The 24,849-nt window shown below is 44.5% G+C and overlaps 1 protein-coding gene across 1 annotated transcript in view; it reads right to left on the bottom strand.

Moving 5' to 3' along the window:
* The window catches only part of CHST13 (carbohydrate sulfotransferase 13), a 48,243-nt gene extending 37,757 nt beyond the window's left edge, over positions 1 to 10,486 (bottom strand). The window contains exon 1 of the mRNA XM_052778172.1: positions 10,384 to 10,486. The gene's annotated coding sequence lies outside the window, so the exon portion shown is untranslated. The remainder of the gene's footprint in view (positions 1 to 10,383) is intronic.
* Positions 10,487 to 24,849: the final 14,363 nt, after the last annotated feature.

Genomic DNA, 24,849 nt, shown 5'->3' with positions numbered 1-24,849 from the left:
CAGCATTGGGAACTGCAGTTGCTTCCGACAGCACAAGCAGCAAACCTGTCAAGCCTCCCACCAGGAGTGCAAGACTCACTCCTGTGGTCAGTGTTTGCTTCATGCTCTGCTATTTCTTGCACATTCACAGCAGAAAGCCGCAGCCTTTCTCCTTGCTGCCCAAAGCACTGGCTGCAGCTGGTCAGCTCTATCTGCCATCCCTGTAATAGCTACATGCGGGGTTATACAGAGAGAAGGGGATGCTGTGATGTTGCTGCACGGCTGAGGTGGAGGCAGCTAATGACCTTTCTGCTCAAGGGAACGCTGTAAAGCCCTGGAGCAAGCTACCGCTACGGCCCTGCCCATCATATGTCAGTGCGCAGCAGATGACTCAATACATAGCTTCTCCTGCATTGCAAGGAAACACAGTTCAGAGGGAGGAGATGGAGAGAAGTAATTTTTCTACTGTGTCGAATAGATCTCCTGCGAGCAAGGCTTTGCACAGAGCAGGGACTTGTATACTAGGTGCTCTTTTTTACAGTCTGATTACGGTGGCTGGGAAAGAGGAGTCTGACCATTTCAAGCACAAATAGGTCTTGCAAGAAAAACATGTGTTTCAAGTTTCCCTCTGGAGGTAGAAATTTCTCCTTCTCATTCCTTAAGATGTTGCCTCCTCCACGGAAGAACTGTATCTGCAACTTCATGAGGGGTCTGAAGGGAAGGGTAAAAACTCCTGGAACAGGACCTATAGGGCTTTACCTGGCTCACAAACACCTAACTCAGAGCAGGTACGTTGCCAGACTTTTCAAAGGACCCGAAGTACCTTCTCTCGCAGGTTTCTTAGGATTAGTGGCCACTGAATATTTACTATTTAGTAAAAGTATCTTCTGTCTCGTTCTTACCTTGTGCTGCAAATCCCAAGAAATAACACCAAATCCTGTTGTGGGGAAAAAAAATACAAATACTCCTATAGTTATGAACCCAAATCCCTCAGGGTAGGATGGGCTCTCAAGGGCCCAAGCCTGTAATTTTTTGAACAGATGGAAAAGCCTGACTGCATCCCACGCCTTGCTGCGTCACCTCACAGTGCAGCACAGCAATATTTAAGTCCCTGGGGAGTTATGAGCACTGCCCTACTGCCTGAGTTTGGGATTAAAAACAAGTCACAATCAGTCTTCCCCAAAGAAAAAAGGCCCTTCTCATGATGGCCAGATCCACACCAGGACTGGGACATCCCTCTCTGGGGATGTGGTGCTTCCCCTGTGTATTGGCTTTGTAGAAACGACTGGGCTCAGACTGGTGAATAGAGATGCCACATGCACGCCAGCGTGTTTTAACTGGGCAGTCCGGTGGCACTAGGGCTGGAGAGCGTCCATGTGAACAACAGCCAGGCAGTCTGCCTCTGGGAGCTGCCCTTAACTTCTAGGAAAGCAAAGCATGCACACAAATCTCTTTGTTTCAAGTATCGCAGCATCGCAAACAAGATACTGATGGTACTGAAGCCAAGTAACAGGCAGTAGAGGAGCTGCCGGCTTTTGTTAGACTGATGAACATCTTCTAAACCCAGTAAAAGCCACATGAGCACACCCCCGAGCTCCCTTTCACTGCACTCACCAGTGTAGCATCACGATGCCTTCCAGCCATACACCAGGAGAAGTGACTAACAACTGTCCAAAGTTTGTTTTGAAACCCCTCCACGAAACAAACACTCACTGTACACACTCTTTACTCTGTGTGGTGGTGAGAAGAGCTGTTTTCATGCACAGTGACGCAGATACACCTATTTTGCAGGCATGCTATCAATCAGGAGCACAGTTTGCATTTGGAGTGGAGGTTGGTAGAGGCTTGTGACAGCCCTCCTCTCCTGGGGGGCATTCTTGCCTTGGTCCCCAGGAAAGCCTTTTCCCAGACAGAAATCCCTTGGGCAAAGGCTGAGGAAGGGAAGAGGTTTGTCTGGTGTCGTGGCTAACTCTCAAATACTTTGCAAAGCGTCAAGACACAATGAGTTGAGTTTTATTACCTGCTCCCCTGAAGCTCTTGCAGACCAGGAGAAACTAGCCTGCACTGTGGTTTCGTATTGTCTACAACTGGGGGGAACACAGTGGGGAGTCTGCATTACTGGGCAACACCAAACCTCACAGTAATTTATCATGACCTTGACAGGGTATTTGGGAGTCCAGTGCTTGCAGTCCTTGATCTGTTATGCCTCTGTCTGCATTCAGGTCCTATTGGACCTCCCCAGCAGTGGCAGGTGAGATGGGCACAAGACCTGCACCACCTGCTGACCTTGCGACCACAGTTCCAGCATGTCAGAACAGAAAATTCTCTCCTTGGAGCCCGGGCGCAGTTTGCGTTCAAAAGATTCCCCAAATGGGGAAACAGGGGCTTGGAGATGCCATCAGGACATCTCTCCATATTTCAGGGCAATTTGAGCACTGTGCTCTTTAAACCATTTGGCTGAAGCTGGTGATAACTAAGAGGGAGGGAGTGTTTGCCCACACAGGCACGGCGCCTTTGCTGATGTATTTGCAAGCCCAGAATTGTTAGTTTGAAGCCTGTAATGAAAAGGCCAGATCTTTGGCTGCTGTAAGCATTTGCTCGGAGACTATTCATTTTTATCCCAGGCAAGGGACCACGTCCAGGAAGTCTATACATCCATTCGATAGAGAGAAATTTGTTAACGGCATGCTTTTATACCTTCACAAAAGGTATAAAACAGATTATTCTAAGCTGGGCTTTATTTGCTTGGAAGCGTGTGACTCAATAGCACAGACAAGCCTGGTATCTTAGGAGCAGAGCACGTAGCAAAGACTGCTCAGGTATTTCTGTGAAAAGTCCTGTTTCCTGAACTTTGATCTATTTATGTTGACTTGTTCATGACCAGAACCCCAGGACCAAATGATCTGGTCTTGTGATCTTCTATATCCAACCAGCCAGCAGCCAAGATAAGAGACCCTAGTTTAAGTACCTCGTCTAGAAAGTCCCCTTTCCTAGCATAGCAGCAATGAGCACAAAATTGTGATCTAGGGTGTTTCATTCTCCAACTCCCTAGGTCTGAGCAATGGCAAATTTGTCCCTGAGAGTGGAGTGAGGGGGTGTATGTGGTGAGAATTGCTCATGGCCAAACGAAGCAGCTTCTCAGCTTGGCGGGGCATTGCGTGCTGGAGAGAGCTCTCTTCCCTGCAGCATTCACTTTGCTGCTATTATGCACACATCCATCTGAAGTGGCTCCAAATACAAAGGGAAGGGTTTTTTTAAACCACACTGTAAATAACAACATAAATTGCCATCAGTGGTCAGAGCAGTGCTATAAAAGTCTCCTCGACCACAGAATCAGCATGCTGACAAACTTCCCTTTCTCCTTAAAACCTTGTGTTATAGGCAGGGACAGAGGTCCTGTATGTTCTTGTCCCTCTTGCATGAGGGAAGCTTGGGCAAGTCTGTCCCTTCTCCCCTCAGCACCCCATATCCTGACAGCATAACCAGACCATCCAGAAACGCCGACATAGCTGAAACTCCCTACAAGGAAGCAGCCTGGCCCTGGAGGAAAAGGAGAATGAAAGAAGACAACAGTATGGAGCAATGTTTTCAAAGAAACCCCTGTGACTTAGGTACTGCCCTCACTGACCACATTTAGATGAGTCTTTAGGTTCCTAAATCCCATTAGTACTGCTGAAACATTCCCCCATGACTAAATACAGAGTTTCTTGTTTACTGAAGGGGGTACGATTAAAATAATCATCATCTAAATACCATTTGTGAGGCTGTATCCTGCATGTACTGCCACAAAGTCAAACACAGGTTTGTTACTGCAATTTTAAGCATAGAGAACTAATTGCATATGCCTAGACATGACAGGGCTGGTCAAATCCAATCTAAACAGCTTCTATTTCATGGAAACCCTGGCTGAAAAGGCATATAAATATTTTTTGTCTAGCAATCGTCCATGACACACTGTGTTTTCACTATTCTGGGAAGCCTGAGATACTATTTTTATTTAGACTAAAAATAATAAAGGCTTTTCTCCAATCCTCTGGGTGCCCTAACTGAATTATGTCTGCATTATAAACTCCAGCACTGCTAAAATCAGACAGCCACCTACCCATAATGTCTAGGAGGCATATCTAGGAGGCATGGTGTCTGCCTCCTCCAGAAACTCTATCCAGAGGTGTCTTTTGCAAGAAGTTTAATCCTGGAAAGTTACCAAATCAGCTTAGTATGGAGTGGAGAAAGCACATTCCAAGTCTCTGAGCCACTGCAGAGAAAGCCCAGCCGTCTGGCTCCTCTCTTTTATAAAGAAATCTTTCAAACAAGGACTTTGGTCCACTGTTTGCACAGTCCATCATAGACAGAAGGGGACAGGGCACCGGATTTGCAGCTGGAGCTCTTATTACTACCACAATTAATTCAGGAGAAACAGCCCAAGTAGCCCTGCAGACTGCAGCCCAAACAACTTAGATCAAAGGTTTGCAGGTCATGCCTTAGCCTCTTCTTGCAGATGTTAACCATGGAATGATGATTCATGAGTTTCTGCATCATGTGCTCCCAGAAACCTAAGCCTGTGAGTCCAAGTCTTAGCTTCCAAATGCTTTTAGTTGCAGCCCAGCGAGAATATGCCTGTCGCCCTACCATGGGCGACTCTGGAGGAGGTAACAGTATGACCTACAAGGTGTCCTCCCATTGAAGCGCAGATGGTCTGGCTGGCTGAGTTATTGATGCTCTGCACTGCTCAGGGCAAGACCAGACTTCCCCTCAGAGCACTTGGTTTGTAATGTTAGCACTGCTGAAAATGTTAAAGAACAGTCTGACTGCTACCAAGTCTATATTTTGATGGCAGCTAACTCCTGTACTTTTTAAGCAGTTGCTGTATTTCCAGCTGGTTGCAACGAGACAGGCTCTACCCTTTTCAGTGTAGCTAAAATAATCCACAGAAACACCCACGAGCCTGACCTTCTCTGAAGTTTGCTGTCAGTGAGGGGGGGAGAGAAAAAGCTAATTCTTTTCTACAGATGTTCTCAGCAATACTGTGATTTCAGCAAAGCCAGAGAGAATTCAAATGCCTCTCTCAGCTGAGGAAGAAAGCACAGTCAAATGCCTTCCCTAAACCTTGTTTCCTACTAACAGTGCAGCCAGTGTCATTGAAAAAAAATTAGAAAAAAAAATGAAGCAAATAGTAGGGGGGTTTTTTTTGGCTGTTATTTCTGCGGTTAAAGCTACAGCTAGAAGCAGCAGTAGCAGGTTACAGCAGAAACTGAATACGCTACTGTGCAGAGGTTCAATTAGTGAACTGGGCAGTCTTAAAAAGAAATTGGTTTTTCAAACTTCAGAAATGAATTTAAACAATACGCGATTATCTCTTTCAATGTTCAGAAAACACCAGCTGGACACAGTACAAGATAGGTCAGGCATATGTTGCAATATTTAAAACCTGAAGCAATGAGAACTGCAGTGAAGCTTGCTCTGTTTTACTTCCATTTGGCATCCTGGAGCTAACAGAGTGGAGGAGCTTGAACAAAGTGCTTCAGTCAGCCTCTCTGTGGCTTATGCCCTGAAATGCCCCTGCCCAACAATTCAGTACTGCAGTCCTCCAGTCCTTCAGAGCCTTCTCCCTAACGTGAGATGGGGGAGTAAAGATACCCCCAGCCTCCTAGTTTTAGCAAAGCAAGACTAGGAAAACCTAATAACTAATGAGGAAATAAAAAACTGGCGCTCAAATTGCAGGGGTGGCAGAGAAGGACATGCTCTACATGCAATATAAATCAGTACAGTACTGCAACATGGCCCTCATCCAAGCTTGCATGGTGTCTGCAGGCTGAGGCTCCCCGTTCAGAGCTCCCCTTTGCACCATGAAGCTGGTGAGATCCCGTGGCTGCTGCTGTGCATCAGCCCTGCGCTGAAGGCAGATCAAATCCCTCTGGGCTGAAAGCACCAAGCTTATGTCGCTTTTTAATGATGCCCACAGACCGTGTGGAAAAGCTTCGTGCTGCCCAGCAAAGCAGCTGTAACTGAGCGGTAAGATAATCAATGAGAGGGAACCATGATTATACATTATCTAGAAATACGGCTGGCCCAGAATATAAACTCTGGCTCCATGCAAGGAAAAGATTAGGAATTGGGGAAAAAATGTAATAAAGCTGTGTTATTCTGACAGTTAATTCTCATCCATACTGCAGTGCAGTATATATGGCTTTACTGTCCTCTCCTATTCTGCTCTCTTAGCTATATTTCCTCTGGTAGCTGGTTTGTAGCCAACCAAACTATTCCTGCAGAGCCTAACATAGATTCACGGTGCTAAACCAGTCAAGCATGCAGTCAAGGCTAATGCTGGCTTTCCAGGCCCTCCTCTCAAGATTTCCAAAGCTTGACAAAGTGGGCATGACTCCATGGATCTCGTGAGCCACTGTTTGACTACATAGGAATTTATAGTTTTGTGGTCACTACAGCTTTAGCTGAAGAAGGGATATACTTTACTAGTTAATGTTTTCCAATGAAATCTTAATTGGACTGCGCAAAAGCCAAGAAAAGAAAACCATTCTCAGCTGAAATCTCTGAAATGTGTTCTGCAATCAGTCAGGACAAGCGCACAGTAGAGAGAAACCTAATCCTAAATCCCACCCTTTGTGACCAAGGCTAGGAATGGCAATGAATGACACACAAAGCAAAATCTCCTCATTTTGAGCGCAGTGTCTCAAACACCTGTCCTGAGTTCAAAGAAGTCTGATCTGCAACTGCATGTTGACATTTGTGAATGTGACAGTGAAGCTTAAAAAATTACTATGAGAAGACTATAAAGGAAAAGGTGTTAATCAATAGCAACATGAAACCACTTCATGTGCTTCCTTAATGTGTTAAATAATGGCTGAATAAAGTAAGAATATGTAACAGCTGAGTGAAATATTAGACTGTACAGAAACACATAGCAGTGCTAAAAGTATCAGCTTTTCCTGCACAGAGGAGTAGTGCTATTTCTGTATGGACTTAGCCAACAAAACTTTCCATCCACTCCAGCTTTTGAAACAATTAATCTCATGGAAACCAGAGTGGGAAATCCTGCTGGGGAACCAAATGCTTTAAAACAGTACTTTGGTGAAAGATCCAACAGCAGTGAAAGCAAATGCACCTGACTTTCTGGGCTGCGCTCAGAGAAAGTCCCCTTTAGTTGCAGTGACAGATGTGAATATCTCTGTTCTCCTGCACCAAGCCTTTCTTGCCAACTTTAAATCATATTAAGTGCAAAATAGGGCGGGGGGAAACTTTCCTTAACTAGCTTCAGAAATCTGTTTTTCTCCTTGTCCAAAAAGTCCTTCCACCCACCTGCCCTCAAGAATATTGGCTGCAAAATCAATCATCAGTCTTAAGAAACCCACTTAGCATGAGCATTTCCCAGGAGATCAGTGTCCAAACCCTCTCTAGATGCAGAAGGTGCCATTTCTGATGGTACAGGACTTGGTACCAAATCAGCATCTGAATTAGCCCAGTTCCCAGGACCCCTACACACATGTGGGTAGAGGCAGGTGCCAGAACTGTACTCTGAGACAAGAATGAACCTGGCAGCCAGGGAAGATATTGAGAAAGTGAGAAAGGCAATGTCATTTCCCAGTTTTGGTGGCTGACTCCAGAGGGGTTGTAACAACTGGAAAATGTTCAAAATGTGATTGTCCAGACTCAAACAATCAACTAAAATTAGCCCGTTTGCTGAGTTCTGGGAGGGCAAAAAGGTATGTCTGACCACCTGAGATGCTCTTCTGTCACTATCCCCCAGTTCAGGGGCCAAGGACAGATTTGGAAGGATTCAGCCTTGCCACACAGCGGGGAAGGGGAGATGGGACCCCAAGTGAATTTGGTGAAGAGAGGGAGAGAGGGGACAGCAGCAAGCTACTCAGCTTGGATGGTGGGAGAGAGAACAGGAGCAGGGAAAGCAAGTTATCCAGGAGACAGACTGTAACAGGAAGCAACAAAATGGGCTGTCATTTTACCCTTTGTTTCATACAGGCGCTCGGGACAGCCCTGCCTGACACCAGAAAGCACATCCAAGACATGACAAACTTCGAGTCCAACCCATGTGGGTGGTAGAGTTTCTTTTACAAAAGAGAGAAAAACCTCCACCGTAACCCAGTAAGTACTAAGAACAAAATTCAATAATACATCTCCTTAATCTTGGTCAAAGAACAGCTGAAACATTTTTGCTGAAATTTAAAGCAAATTAATCAGCATGAAGCAGACACTCTCTGGTTGGGAAGTTTCAACCCGAATAGTTGCAATTTGGCAAAACTATAAGCAGCTGAAATGAACTATTGTTGCTGGAAGTGCTAGTCTATTTTAACAATAGGTGGTGTACCTGCATCACTTACCATATGCACAAAATCTAGTATTGCAACAACAAAGACAGAAGGGAAGGCTGATACTGTTAATCACTAACACCTAAAGCATTGTAAGGAAGTCAGGGAAAGCAGCTTTTTCCTTGGAGTCGAGAGGCGGTAATTTCACCCTCTCTTGTGGAGGAAACACTGGTTGCTGAATTTAAATTTTCACAGATCAAAAAAAAGCCCTCCAGGTGGTTTCTAATCCATGCAGTTAACTGAGTCTATGAATTTTGAGACCCCCTCAGATAGACAGCATCTCATTTTCCAAGCCTTTTTGAAAAGCCTAATAGAGATGAAATGAGCAGCATCTTTATTACCCATTCCAACACAGAAACCAGGAGTGGAAACATCAGGGGACACCACTGGGTCGGTAGATAGGTGCTGTGGCTTCTCTGCATTAGAAACTTGAGGATGAAGGTGTGGGTATAGTTTGTACAAAGATGTAGACAGAGCTGTGTGGGGGACTGAGGTTAGAGAAGGAGATGATGGAAAGCAGTGGTGCGCAGAAGCAGCACACAGTAGCTGCACCAGCCTACAAGTTGGATTGACAGTTGCGTAAAAAAAGATTAGTATAATGACAGCATCCTGGGTTTTGAATTTAAATTCTTCAACTGGATTCTAGGGGAATATTACAGCTATTACCTAAGCAAGACAGGTGAATTGTCAAAGTAACTTCAAACACAAAGAACCCTGAAGATCACTGGGATGGATGTTTGTAGGGCGACACCTTTTGGGATCAGACTTGTATTCAAGCCCATCAAAAAGATGTGCAAAAAGAGAGTCGCCCCGAGCATCCTGTCAAAGTAACAGCAGTCCCCCAAAGCCACACTCACTGATGAGTTCTATTGTACGAGTCCTGTGTAAAACCAAAAGGGAAGCAGCTGTGAATGCAGAGCTCTGCTCACACATTCAGCAGAGCTTCCCAAAGCCAGCCCAGGCAGGAGGAGAGCCCACTGGCCCAGGGGTGTCAGCAGTTTCCCCCCACACTTCTGCTTTGGAAAGGGGGTATTCAATGCTTCATGGCAAGCTCCAAAAGGGTTTTAGTGATGCCACTGTAAAAATACTTGATTCAGAAGAGGCCATGTTGCCCGATAAGTTAATGCCATGGGGAACACGATGCATTTATGGCTCTTTATGGCAAAAAGTATGCAGCCAAGCGTACACTGAATCTTGAAAGCTTTGTAGGAGCCCCATAAATGCTTCTGCATGCTGATGAGGTGAGAATATGGAGCTCTGTGCCCTATCAGTAGCCACAGGTTCCTTTCCATTAACTCACTCTTTAATCAATTACACATTCGCTACCATTTTAAACCCTCTGTTGCACATTTGGCTCTTGTAACATGGACTTCTAATCCACACTATCCTCTTCCAAATATGAGAGCCATAACTCCACAACAACTGAACATGGACAAAGTAGAAAGTAAACAGAGCCATTACTAGAAAGGCACGAGACAGACTTTTCTTCTGGAGGCATGTTCTCACTAATCCTTGCATCAAGGTGAAGTGACTTGCCTGTGATGGAAGAATGAGTCAGTGGCAGAGCAAAACAGAGGATCGAGGTAACTTGATTCCTAGCAGTTTACTCCAAAAAGTTAATCTGTGCTCCCTCCTAATCCCCATCTAGATAACCTTCTCTGTGGGATATCCAGGTTTATTATCAAACCAGTCTCCTTCTCCCACCTCCCTGGAAGGCTAGAGGTGGAGCAGCGCCATGTGCTCAGTGCTGAAGGTCAGTCTCCGAGGATGAGCAGATGGCACTTTTTTGAGGGTGTCGGTGTTGGCAGGTGATCCCTGCCTGTCCTGCACCCTGTTAGGGCAGCAGCAGTCTCGTGTTGCAGGAAGACAAATGGTTTCAAACACATGCTTCAAAAAGCACCTCGTGTTGTGACAGAGGATCCCTCCAAAATGAAACCCATGGGGAAACCCCCGTGCTGCAAGCTTGTACTCTGCCGTCAGAAGCAGCCCAGTCTTGGCTTGTACTGAACACCCATCCCATGGGAGTATCATGGACCTGGAGGGGTGTTCTGGCTGTTTTGCTGACCTGCAAAAGAGCCTGGAGAGGGTGAGGAGTCGTCCTGTGAGCACAGTGTGTGCATGGGAAGGGATGCCGGACTGCCTGGAGCAGCCAGGCAGGCTGCATTCGCCGTCTCTGGGATGTTTTCAGAAGACAGCAGGTTTTGCTCTGAAGGAAAAGAGAGAAAGAGAGTTGCAGAGAAGTGAGGTATCTGGCTGAACCTACACAGGTACGTGGCCTTGTGAGGGTAACACTGATCTCCATGTCTCTGAGGGGAATGGGAAACATTCAGCCTTCTACTAAATTCTCTTTATTTGCAGATTTATTTTATTTATTGAGGGTCTCTCACAGTTTAGGAGTATACAGAAGAGTTAATTTAATTTACTATGATGCCACACTATGGTATGAAGCGTTTCATACACAGGCAGGATTAAAAGGTTTCACTGAATTGAAAAGCTGAGTTACATTTGATTACATTCAAAGGGGCCAGAAAACAGAAAAATGGGAGGAAAATAATTTTCCATAGGTTGAAAGGAGACAGAAGTTAATGATCCTCATGGTTAACTTACAGCCTCTTATACTTTCTGGGTGTTAATGTTAAATCAGCTAGACTCCTGCCAACTTATCTGCTGCAAGATACCTTTAACTACTCATCCATTTTTTTTTTGTTCCGTTCAAGTTCTTTTACTTACACACCTCAGAGTGTAAGTTCACTTTAAGTTCACTTCCACACTAAAGGGTAAACATGTCACTTTGCTTCAACTTGCCCCAGGAAATATTATATTATCAGTGCAGCAAAACATGAGCATGGGTACATGGCCTAGGTTTTTATATTTTTGGCATGTTCTCCCTTGTGTGCACATAGAATTCAATCCAAACAAGCTCTCACAGTGTTTTTGTTCTCTATTGTAGCACACAGGCCAACCTCCTCAGATACTCATTTGGACATTAAAAATGAAATGTTGCAGAGAAACTGGCTGAATTTGAGGAAGATGAGGCATTCTTCCTGGGCAGCACACCTTCAGCACAAGGGCAGGAGCATTTTGCAGAGCTGCACTGAGCTTTCTCCCCATGCTGGGAACACTCTAACCCTGAAAGCCACACTTTCCCAAGGATGCCCACTGCAGCAGGAGGCCAAGTCCAGTGCAGATCAAGCTCAGGCTATTATATCAGGGTATTTATGTCCAAACCTGCTCAGGACACTGCTGAACGACATAGGGAATAATGCCATTTCTAGTACAAAGACAACCTCTATCTGCAGAGAGGTTATGCTGCTCTTTAAAGAGCAGCCAAGAGCAGAATGTGCTCTCCAATCCCCCCAGCCGCCCACAAACAGCGGGAGCCTCTCCTGCCGAGCGCCTGTGTCCGTCCGGAGGGACCAAGCCCCCGGCAGCTGTACCGATGTCACGCTACGCTGCCAAGTCTGCTCAGATCCACAAAGGCACCACGTACTCCCGAAAACATCCCCTGCATGTGCCTGTAATTTTGTCTAAATTCACCTTTGAACCTCGTGGGCATTGTAGGCTCCCCCTCTCACCCCTCAAAAACGCAGTGCAGACAAACGCCTTCTTCATTTCTTTTAAGGGAAGGAATATATATAAAAGCTAATACAGAAGAGCACACTTCCCTCTTTGTACACGGGGAGCATCAACTGGAAAGAAGCCAAGCAATTACTGAGCCCTAGAAGAAAAAAACAGGGAACTAGTTATCCTGAAGAATTACAAACCAAGGCTGAAAGAGATTTAAATTAAAAAAAAAAAAATCCAAAGAGGAGCAACACAGCTACTGCAAAGCACTCAGCCCTTGGGAGAAAGAGTGTTTATCCCCCAGCAGTGCTGCTCTGCCAGGAGCCTCTCCCAGCCGCCCCCTCGTCAGCACCGTGGCTATAATGAATGCCCCTAAATGTCCTGCATAACACATGCCAGCCCGTCGATCGCAGCAAGCTCAGAGGAACCGCATCCGAGGATGCATAGCTGAAATCAGTCAGAAGTATATTGTCAGCAGGGGGACGTTTCTCTGGAGGTCATTAATCTGCTGATTACAAAGCCTGCTGACTGCCAGCCGTGTTGGGCGGACTGGCCTGGCTCTTGCAGAGCACATTCCGTTTGCTTTTGACCCGACTGAAGATTTACACAACCTAAATATTTCTAGTATTTATTTCACAATGCTCTTTTAAATCTTAGGAAGTGTGCACTGTCCTTGTTTTGGTTGTCTCCTCCCTGCTGCCATTGCAGCAAAAGGGATGCCTCCCTGGCAGAGACCAGTTTGGTGTGGAGATCATCCATTTCACCCTGAGCAATCCTTAGGAGCAGACCCTGGTTTTCTCAGGTATATCAGTTACTCAAGCTGACCTTACACTTTCTGCTGGCATTTTGCTTCTTGGCTGTTTTCCCCCCTCTCTGGACTTGTTACAAGGAGTTCACTGACAGAGCAGGCTATTGCGCAGCCTTCGGGCTGTGCTTGACCATGTAAGATCACAAGACTTTTCTGTTATAACTCCTATAAGTGGGGGAAAGGCATGGCTTTGAAGTCAAGGAGCTTTTTTTTTTTTTTTCTTGAGAACATCAAATCTTCTGGATCAGGCAGACCTTGCCCAGGGCATTGTTCCTAGAAAAAGGACTGTTCTAGCTTTAACCTCAAACTGCACCCTGAGCAGTAACGGCCCGTGGGTGCAGATGGATATAAATTGCTCCGGCTGAGTTTTTAGCTGGCCAGATGCAAGCCGGCTCCTGGCCAGAAGCCGCTGGGCTGCGTGAGCCCGGCGCTGCGGGTTGGAGCCCTCCCCACACAAAGGCAGGGGTGGGAGTCGACTCCCCCCTCTCCATCCGAGGCGCTCTCAGCGTGGAAGGGTGCCAACATCTGGACGGGGCATGGCTGCTCGGCACAACCTGCGTGCTAATGCAGCTCGGCCCCTGTCTGGCCTGATCTGACACTGGCAAGAGGGTCACGCCTGCCTGTGGACTCAGCATTATGCATTTTTATACTTCTTTTTTCTTTTAATTTAAAGGCAGATTTCTTGCAATTTTACTCACAAACACTTGGCTACCAAGTGAATTGTGATTTCCAGTGAACTACTTGCAACACCATCCATTCAGGGGAAACACCAAAAAATAAATCAGCAAAATTTGCAGGGTCACTTGCAGCATCTGCCACGTGATCCCAGCTGTGGAGCAGACGGCTCACTCCTTTGTCACCATGCCTTGATGCCAGGGATCTAACAAGGCAGCTGAGAAACTCCAAATGCTGTGTGAAGCAGGATTTCATTAAAATAAAATATACCAAGCACATTGCATGTATTGATTTGTAATTCTCACCCGTGGTTGTTTTCATAAAGTAATTGCAGATGCTTGCTCTTGTTGCTTGCAAAGAGAGCAGTCAAATCTTAATCTGTCTTGCTTAACAGCCTCTGCATCAAAGACCTCATGAGAGGTTTGGACACTTTAAAAGGATCAGCAATTATCTGTGTGCTGGCTTTGCATTTACTTTCCTTGCATATTCATGCCAGCAATATTTTAGTATGCATATAACAGGAGAAAGCAAAGACTGACAGTGGGGGATACAGCTGAAGTGAAGCAGATGTCTTTTAAATTCAGGACACATACAGCACAGAAACACTGAGTGATCGAACACAAACTAGAAGTGAAACCAGAAAAAGCAGATTTTATACTTAAAACTGAGCACTGCAGAAAGAACAAAGAGGCTAAGTGGTGCAAAACAAACTTATTTTAAAAAACTCTTCACTCTGAACACCCTAATGCATTGCCAAGTAGCACAGGTAAGGAATTTCAATAAATTTAGTTTTATGTCGACCATGTCCCTTTAATTATTACTTTTGGCACAGCACGTAGGACACCCCCAGGCCAAAACTCAAGTGATGTTGAAAGTACAACTGTTCCTTCCCTTTGGGAATGAAAGTTTTCTGATTGTTATATAAACATATTTGGATCTATTTTTTAGAGATTCATCCCATTAGCAATTATACTATTAACAGTGAGTCAGAGAACATTTTGCTGATGTTTTAAAACGTGTAACTTAAGGTCAGAACCTACTAAACTTCACCAAGTAAGCAGACCTGATGTGAAAGAGCCTTATTTGCTCTGGTGGGATTGCTCTAATGAGCAAGGGTTGGCAGCATGTGATCTTAGTTTGTGAGCTATGTAGAGCCGCTTCATTTTAATTGCAAGGCACTGGGCACATCCAGGCAAGAGCAAAACATAAGGATAAAAGAGCAACTCTAGAGAAACAGCAGATAATTATAAAATGAAAAAGAACCAAGGGTGGAGGGTTTCTCTTTTTCCTGGTTAATCTGGGAAACTTATTCAACTGAGGCAGCAACCAGTGGTCATTAGAAAAGTACTGTGACACGCAGGCAGTAAAAAAAAGCTCAAATCCAGGCTTTTACAATAATCACAGACCTGAAGACAGACATTCAGCTTCTCTTGGAACAGCTCTCTTCTAAAAGCAGACCTGAAACGTAACCCACACGCCAAAGGCTATCTTTGGTACAGAAGCCCTTCTGGATAAACCAACGCGACGAGTTTCTTGGCAGTGGAGCAGAGTTACTTCTAACTCTGATTTGGCTTTTGCACAACGCAGATGAGGCCACGGAAAGAGGCAGGCAGGCTGGTGAGACTCAGCTGCTTCATTTTGCTGCACCTCACTTAGTATTTTATGAAATTTTGATCCATACGGATTAGGCAACTGCCTCCTCTCCCACACTTTAATTGCACTTGGGTTTCAGAGAAAGCTAAAAAAAATGGAAATAAAACTCAGATTAGAACACGGCTTCTGTTTTGTGCATGTGCCCGTTGGCTCGAATCACACAAAATGGTCAGGTTTACCCAGTTTTGATAGAATAACAAAATAGCAGCTTGCACTTTTATCAAAAACTTTGTGATTTCCCGGGCCGCTTGCATGGCCATGGCCTGGCTGCTGGTTGTGTGGCAGAACCACACAGGTTTTACACAGTTTTGCTTTTTGCCTGGGTACGTTTCTATTAAAGCTGTTCCCCTGCCAAAACCACAAAGGATGAGGCAAAGAGGAAAAACTCCAAGGCTGTCAGTGAAACTGTTCTTGAATAAGGTGACATAAGCCTCGCATACAGAAGATTAAGCTTAATCTCTGAAAAGGGACAGCAGAAAGGCTGGTAGACTTCAAAATGAGCTACAACAGCTGTGTTTTGGTTGGCCAACAACTGCTCTCTGCTTTGGCTGCGGCTGGCTCGGCTCATGTGAACAAGGCAGGTTATTAAAATACAGCATTCAGCAATCCCATCCTTGGAGCACTTGACAGAGCAGCCTGCTCCTTTGTATTTCACTGCTTTGACTGAACGTAGTAACAAAGCAAAGCAGAGTGATAACGTGATGTGCCCATGACAACAGAGTCAATGATAATTGTACGGTACTGTCCTTAGTTCAAAGAAAAAGATACCGTTTACTGGCTTAAAGCATGTCTTTTTGTTTCAAAAATGCCTTTTGGGTAGGGAAATGCATGCCCTTCTCTCTGTCTGGTTTAACTGCTGGGTTTAATTGGCCTTATTTTAGAGCATAATAGATAAATCAGCGAAACATGGCAGAAGTCAGAATAAATCAAGCTAAAAAGCTTTTCATAACTTACTATTCACCACAGAAGGAGAGAAACTGCCCATTTTCCACAGTAATAAGCTATGCTACCAACCTGAAGAGTAGCTTAAAATAATTAACAGTACCAAAAAAGAAAGGGTGTGTATATGAGTGGGTCTGCGGAGCCACTCCACCCAGTACAATGGGAAAAAATTAACTGGGTGGACCTGCATTCCCGTGGCAGCTCAGAACGACTGCGCTTTATATTTCTGTGCCTGGAGATATACATTTCTTGCATATGATCACAAGCGATGAGGCAAAATAAGAGCTTGGAAAACAAAGCAAGACAAAACAAAGCACTCAAGAAAAAAAATGGAAATAATTTGTACGACAAGATAAAGAGCAACTCACTGTGTGTTTTCAGGAGTGCTGGTTTTCATCTTTACAGTAATTATATCGTTTATTAGGCGATGTTTCCTGTGTGATATTTAGAGTTATTGTGGGAGGATGTCATAACATCCATGTTTATTAGATAACTTTTGGGACCTTGCTGTGGGAGACTATAAGAGAAAGGAATGAGAGATATAAATCGTCTAAGAAAGATCAAGTGCTCTGTTTGAAAATGAAGGGCACAACACACTTAACAGAGACAGGGGAAATAACCGTGCAGCACCCTTTTTCCTGCAGATGTAGGATGTCTGGTATTCAGATCTAACCTGGTATCTAGGACATGTCTCATACTGACAAGAATCAGGAAAAAGGGATTCAAGCCCTGCCAGTTCTTGCTGGGAAGGAAGGAGCTCAAAGGAGAAATGCAGGTGCAGAAAGGCTGGGAGATCTGCAACAGAAGACAACTGGAAGGAACCCGGGGGGGGTAGAAAGGCTTGTGCCACACACCAAAAAAGCCCACAGTGCTTTAAGTTAAGATGTACTTCTCACAGAAGAATTGCTCAAAATTAGTTTTCTTCCCATTGAAGGGTTTCAGGATGACTCTACTCTGGGGTCCGGACATTTGAGGTTGATCAATAACCCTGCTGTTGCCGGCAGCCTGGGAACCACAGAGCTCTGTGCCACCACTTTGGTAGAGGGGCTTGAGGCTAAGGTCAGACAAAAAAGTGGGCTGAGCTCTGACATAGGTTCAGACAACCTGTTGTACCTTATTAGACCTTTGTTAGTTGAGGTCTGGTCACCATCGCCTCTTTGTTGATAAATTTGTTTCTTCAGGAAAGTCTGAGAATGACCATTCATTCCACCTTCATGACCAAGATATTGAATTCATACTTTAAAAGAAAAAGAAAAGAAAATTGAAGTGTAGTTTTTGTTTGGAAAAATAAAAACCCATTATATCAGTTGTACAGAGAGAAATATTCAAAGTATTCAGTTTTTGTTTCTGGAGTCAAATCAACTTGATTTCCTCTCCCTCAGTAGGATGTCCCTTTGGTATTTGATATCTTTTCTGTATTTTGAAATGCCAATTTTATTGTTGTTGTTAGTGAAAAAGATGTTAAGAATCTTCCCAGACTGCACTCATGAATAAATGTTAAATTCATTCATTTCCTAAAATCTGTCGTCTCGGCTGTGCAATATTACTTGAGGCAACACTACTGCAAGTTTGTTGTGGGGCCCACTCCAGGTCTCCTCTCAACCTGCACCTCTGTGCAGAGCTGAAAGCATCGCTGATGTCAGCTTTCCAACGGATCTCAAATAAGCAACGTCACTGATCACTTGGCAGAAGCAGGATCTCCTTGGCGAACCTCGAGGAGGAGGAGGGGGGAATTAAATCTAAACACCCAACAGTGCATAAAGATCAGGGGTACCAATTTGACAGTGGGCTCATCTGATCCCAAGGGCTCGGGTGTTTTCATCTCTTGCTCCACTCTGCTCTGCATTTCTTGTCAATGTTGTATGCATAAATCTGCTACTGTCTGATTCAAGCAGAGCGAACTTGGTGGGAAGAGTACAGACTTCATGCACTCCTGTCCCCTGGAAGCTGAGTCTGTAGGTCAGACGGTGGGAGAAGGGGCACAATACATCAGAGCACTTGGGGTGCTTGGGAGGATAAAAGCTGCACACAACTATGTCTTTAACGTGCAATTGCTCTTCATAGCCATGCCTGGTTTATGGAGCTGGGAAGCTTTTTCCTTATTTAAAAAGTAAGCTTTATGGATCAGCAACAAAATGGTAAGGTGTGTCTTCACTGTAAGTTTTTTATTTACAGCAATGATGGAGCAGAGAAAGAAAAACTTGGGGGTTAGCTCTTCAGAGTTTAGAGTGACTGCAGTTAGAAATATCACCTTTCGACTTGTAGAAAGAGCACATTTGATCTGGGAATTGCTCAGACAAGAAAAATCAATGTGGACTGGTGTAATTTGTTATTTACACAAAGTTGTTCTACTCTTGACTGCTGAAGGCTTTACACCTTTTAGTAATAGACATTTTTCAAATAGATTGCACTGAAGACTCTAAACCCCACACAGCTCTCCTCTCCCTCTTGGCTGCTGGTTAAAGTTTTAGGTTCAAGTAGGAGGTAAAACAGCCAAGCAGATGAGGCACAACTCTACAAGCAAGAGGTTGAACGTGGGCACTGGTGACATTAACTCCTAGTTGGGAAAAGGTTTAAGCTCCACATGAGCGGTCTGTGAATAGCTGTTAAATTCTTCCGTCTAGGTGGGTTTTTCCATGGCAGCATTCATGTCCTGTCCCAAAGAACCACACTGGGCAGAGCAAAAGAGAATAGCTTCAAGGTCTGCAGCAGAATTTCAAAGCTGAAGGAAACCAGCATAACCATCCAGCTTTGTTCATCTGGAGAGAAGAAATTGCTCTTTGCTTTTTGAATGCTGGGTTTGTTCTGCACTCCTGCTAAACTGGGAGGGGGTTGGTTTGGAGTTTGTTGCCTTTTTTTTTTTAACTTAGTCATCTGAGGAAATCCATATCTAGAGTAAAACTAGCAAATTCATTTTACAAGATGAATGCAAATGAAAGCAGTTGTCTAAGTGGTCTCTGTCTTAATGCAGAATTTGATTATTTCCTTTTCTTCCATCTCCATCTGCTGTCTGCTTATAGCTACTCAGGTTTACCATTTTCAATGGCCCTGATTAACGCTTTCTGCTGCAGTAATGCCTTCTGTTTTATTGCCACATTGTCTTCAACATCTCATCTGCAGTACCAGGATGGCATCCCAGTAGTGCAGCCGTATGGTCTCTAGCTCTTTTGCTGCAGTACAGAATTGTGGCGCTCTGAAACTGCAAGTGTCATTTGGTCTGAGATGTTTCAGTTTTGAGATGGAGAACTGTACATGTGGATCTGAAGTCTCTTGGAGCAACACTTCCATAATAAAAATGAGACTAGTGGTGACAATTTCTATTATGGTAAAGCAGATGAATTCTTAAAACTCCTTTTGCCAAAATTAAACTCTTCTGCTTGGCCCCAAAAGATAATTGCTCTGTTTGAAATGTAGATCTGATATTTTGCTATTCAGTTAAATTTCTCTGCTTTCTTAGATAGTCTGCAATTGTTACTCAATTTCCTAAATGTGGCACTATGAGGGAGGGAGGGACTTGTTCGCTGCTCTTTTCCCTGAGGCTGTATTTAGGATCAGCAAAAATTAACCTATAAAAGTGTCTTATGGTGCAGCTCCCTTGTATTTGCTATGCCACCTCCCCTGTAAATACAGTCCCTTCATTAAAATAAGCCTATTAACCTCCATCAGTTCACTGTCACTTCCACGACCTCGGGAGGTCAGAGTCCTCCTTGATAAGAACGTTCCTTTTTGTTTTCAGCTGGTTTCTCACGTACTCCTACGAGTGACCCCCAAACAGCAGAACATGCAAACACATACATGCCCATCACTCAAAAAAGCTCACAAGGTTTCATTTCAGGTCAATCAGCCTTGACAGCATCCTTTTAAGACCAGACCTTACCTTGGTGGATGGGTAGGAGTCTCTGGACTCTAACCATAAGGGTCTTTCTGATTCACTTCCTTCACTACGTGCTCCAGGTTACAATTCCCTAGGGAGATTTCCCACAGTCAGGAGGGAATTCTGTATGTAGCAGCCTACACAGCACCATCTGACCTTACCATGCACAATATTTAAGCAGTGTTGAGCAACTCACTGTGTCAGGGATGCTAAAGCTTGAAGTAGTGCAGAGTTACAGGGAAGACACCTCAAACTGGAGATAGAGCAGGGACAGGGGATTAGTTACAAAATCAAGATGGAAAGGAGTGATCTGGAAACTTTACCCCTTCCCATAACTACTGATTCAGTAAAGTGTTTTTCTCTGCACTGCAGTCATAGCCAGCAGCATATACAGAATAAGGATTGAAATATTTTGAAGTGCTGTCACAGTGTGAATGATTTTCTTTAGAGCATAAAATCAGACGGCAAAGTTATTTTCTGTCTGCAGCGACACAAGAAGAATATGAATGTGATCATATCTGGCCCTGGGCATACAGGAGAGCAGAACTGGCCTTAACCAGATTCTCTTTTTTATTCAGAGTCCTTCTAAGAAATACAAAATCCAAAAGAAATTCTGAATCTGGCTAGATCTCTCATAAGAGGAACAGGATTTCTGCATAGCTGAAACAGCATGACTTTGATTATCTGAAAACGCATGATTTAATCATTTCATTATGCATACCTTTTCTCAGCAGGCGCCACAGCCTAAAACAGAGACAAGCATTAGATAAAACAACAAGCTTTCTAGCTAAAGAGATTGGAATCAAAGAGTTTAATCTTGCAAGGCACTGATATCCTTGGTGCCTTTAGACTTGGCTGCAAACAGCAGGTGTGCAGCATACTGCCGAGTTGAGCCTTAGCAGAGTCCTCTGCTCAGAAGTGACATCCTGCAGGATGACTTTGCTTTCTCCGTTCCATAGTGCACATCTGCCCATGTCCCACCTTCCTCCCCCTCTTCTTCCTCACACCCGTTGCATGCAGAGTGCTGTCAGTGCCCTGACATCCACTGTCAATTCAGGTTGCTCTGACCGACCCCACCTCCCTGCCATGCATCCATCCAACGCCTGTCCAGGCTGTGAAATCATCACAGAAGAGACCTGGATCTCAGATCTATCTATGAAGGACCTGAGCAGCTTTTTGCACCACATAGTCAATAAATACCCTCAGCACAGCGTCCTTGTCATGAGTCACAGAGAGCTACGCAGGAACAATGCACAACACAGCACATCGCTTAGCAGCAGGCAGTCCATCATACGTGGTTAGCATGCAGATACTCTATTTTTTCTGCACAGAATACCTGGTACACTCCTCTCCACAATGCCAGACCCTTTTCCTCTAGTAGAGAGTGGAAACAACCGGGGCCGATGCTCTGCCCTATCCCACAAATAAAGTCTGCACTGTACTTCTCCCTTGGTACAGCAAAGAGCAGTTTGGCATTGCTGTCTTTGCAGCAAGATGTGTGCTGCACAGCAACCCAACACAGACATGCTTGTAATGCTGTATTATTTAGTAGAGGGGGAACGGTGTCTGGAAGAGCCTGCTTTGATTGCAGAACAGAGCCTACGTTCACATCCCAGTTCTCCAATTCTCCACTTGTTTTGGCAGACAGCTGAACCAAATGGCCTCCATTTCTAATGAAAATAAAAGAACATGCACAAAATCCCGTGGGGAGAAGCCTCCAAACGTGAGCTCATGGAATAGGCTGTTTTTACTGTGCTGGAAATGAAGGGCATTCCAGTTAGCTGTTGGGGTGGACTGACCGCCACACACCCATCATCCAAGCTGGATGGCAGGCGAGTCCTCTGCATTAGCGAGGCACTGCACACCAAGCTCAGGGCTCATCTCTTAGCCTGGGCTCAGTGCTAAGCTCAGGAAGCTATTAGGCTCTGGATTGGAGCCAGCCTTGGCCCGGTTGGCACGAGTGCCAGCAGAGGCTGTGTCAGGGACCAGTCCGTGCCTCTTTGTCAGTGTAAATGGGGCTTCCACGGCAGCAACAGCACAAGGTTTGTTGGCAAAAGGCTGCTAGATAATTTCCCCCTCCCACTGTGGGAGGAGGTGGGTGAGGAGCGGCTGCCAAGGCCAGCTTTGTCTGTTCACCTTGAATCCCAGCCTCATACCCAGGTTAGCATCCATCACTCATAAGCTATCCTCCGCTCCCCAGGGAATCGGGTTTTTGAAGAGTTTGGCACAAGCCTTGTAAGAACAGGAAGGCAGACCACCTGCCTGAAATCTTCTCTGCAGAGTACAGCTGGGGTATCCCCGCCTAGTAGTCCATGCTAATGTGCTTCAATCAACCTGCAGAAACTCCCCATAAGAAAGAGCAGGGACTGCAAACTCGGCATCTTCACCATGACTCTCTGCAGGCAAGTGAACCGGAGCAATGGGAATAATGACACAGCCCTCTCCACTAGAAAGGAGGCTGAGAACACTGATCAGTTTCCTACAGACCTAAACTAGATTCACCCAGTGACCCAAGGAGGCAAAGCTCAGTCCCAGGTCCTAAAATGTAGGCTCATGGCCAATTAAATGCTGTTCAAAGGGCAGCAGAGCATCAGAGAGTGCTTTGATCTCAGAGATGCCAGCCAGATGTGTAATATCTACTCAGGTGTTTGCGCAGGTATCAGTAACAGTCTATGCACATCAGACAGACAAGTTTCTTCCTGGGTTTGCTAACAGAAGCAGCAGTTGCTCACAAATCACAGAGAACAGAAATAATCCCTACCTTTTTAAACATCAAAGACTGAAAAGCTTCACAGCTGCACGGTTCTGAAATTGAATTGAATGACTTGACTTGCCAAAACCAGAGATCAGAGTTCTAGGTCTTTCATGCCACAGCTGAAAGCATCAATAGCACTCAAAGAAGAGCACAGAGCTGCCTTTCAAATACCAATTGTGACTTTAGAAGCATTATTGGGTCTTACCCTTCAAACACAGTAGCCTCAATTCAAAATGGATGTGGGAGTAAAGAAAACTGATTTTCAACACAAGCGTTTTATTATTTAAAGGACTGGTTTTTCTTTCTGAAGTTATATCTAAAGCTAGCCAAGGAATCTGGATTTCAATTAGGTTTTGAATTTAAAATAAAAAGCATTTGAGTTCATCTTTAAGTAGGAGGGCAGCAGTGTGAGTGTTTTCTCTGCAAGCAATGCAACAATTCAAAAGCAATATCCATGCAAGCACAGACTTGATCACACAGGGATCCAGGGAAAAAGGCTTTTCAGATGAAGCATTCAATTCCCAGAAATTGCTTTCCCCACCAATCTAAAAGAATCCCAGGTCTGTTGACTTCTCCTGATGCTGCAGGACCTCATTGCTCAACCAGAATATATCTCTGCTTAGATACAAATCTCTTGGCTACCTATATTGTCCCAGTACCTGAAATACCTGAGCGGCTCAGTGTATATCATGCATTTATCCTCCTAATGCCCCTTTGAGTTCTGGTACTGTTACCACCTACCTTTTACAGCAGCGAAAACCAAGGTATAGGGAATCTAAATAACTCATCAACAGCAGCTCTTTTTACTCATTGGTCATTGCATTATTCACTCAGGTTATTATACATAAACAAAATGTTATTAGCAATTGAATAACTGATTCCAGCATTAAGATCAGAGGTATTTTTCTTGCAAATACAAGGAAGGGGATCAGTAAGCTTTTTACTCACCACAGTATCTCCTTTGACAGGCTGAGGTGGAGAGCTCAGCAACACTCAGTCAGAGAGGCATGTCCGTTCTCTCTCATCATCTCATCAGGGGAAACAACCTGTGAGGACTCTGACAGCAAACACTAGATTTATACATATGTGTGTACATATATATACAAATAAAAACTATACCTATATTTTTATGGTTGTGTATATATATATATAAACCCCATACATACATAAACATATATTTAGGTAGATATATAAGCAGAAGGATGTTAAAATGTAAAATTCAAAACTGCTGTAAAATTAATTATCTTCAAAGCGTAACATTCTGGTCCTGAAAACCCTGGAAACCTATTTCCAATGACAAATACATTTGCTTCCTGCCTGTTTATCACATACCTCTGCTGCAAAACCCAGAACCACTTCGTGTCATAGTAGAGAAAAGAAAAGAAGTGGGAAAATAAACCAAAACCAAGACAATGAAAATTTTTAAATCCACCTCTGCTAATGTTACCCGCACTTTCTCAATGAACACTGGTGTGTCTGTATCCCATCTAATGCTCACCTAAAAAGCAGTGCTGATAATGCAAAAACTCAGGGCCCACTTAAAATGCTGAGTGGGGAATCTGCGGACGGGCATGATCTGGTTATGCTGGCACCAAACCAGAAACATCCCAAACCCCTGAGCTGTGAGCTTCTTAAACCAAAGCCTTGTATCAATTTTGCTGATGTCTGGTCCTTGTATTCATAATGCCCCAGGTAAGAAGCTGCATCCGAGCTTCCCTGCACCTTTGCAATTTTTGAAAAGCATGATCCAAATTTTGCATCTTGAGACCACAGAGACAGTGAATGATTAAAAATTAAACAAACAAACAAAACCCCCCAAACCTGCTGCCTATTTTACATTCTCAAGCTTCTTTGAATCTGTACAAATGCTAGGAACCAGCCAGACAACAGATGCATCAGGAAATTAGCTTGTCTCTTCCAAGAACGCACATTAAAATGAAGAAAGAGATGAAGATCAGGGGACCTGATGCCCTTCAGGGACTACTGCTGGAAGCTTTGCCTCTAGGTGATAAAGGGGGAGGTGGTTAATCCAGGGCAGACGGAGGTAGATAACATTTCTGTACTTGTACAATTCTGTAGAACATTAGTCCAGACAGGAGTCTATTAACAGTGTCTGATGGAAGCAATTGTATTATTTATTAAACTGACAAGATCAATTGGCTGCTTTGTACCCGTATAAAGAGAACTATTGTACTTTCATGTCCTTTTAAACACAGAGAATAAAGCGCTCCCCGGGGTGCTTTCATGGGCTGCCTTCGAT

The sequence above is a fragment of the Harpia harpyja genome, chromosome Z, assembly GCF_026419915.1.
Source record: "Harpia harpyja isolate bHarHar1 chromosome Z, bHarHar1 primary haplotype, whole genome shotgun sequence".
In the NCBI taxonomy this organism is placed as follows: domain Eukaryota; kingdom Metazoa; phylum Chordata; class Aves; order Accipitriformes; family Accipitridae; genus Harpia; species Harpia harpyja.
Note: the sequence above shows the minus strand (reverse complement) of the source record. Positions and strands in the feature narration are given on the sequence as shown.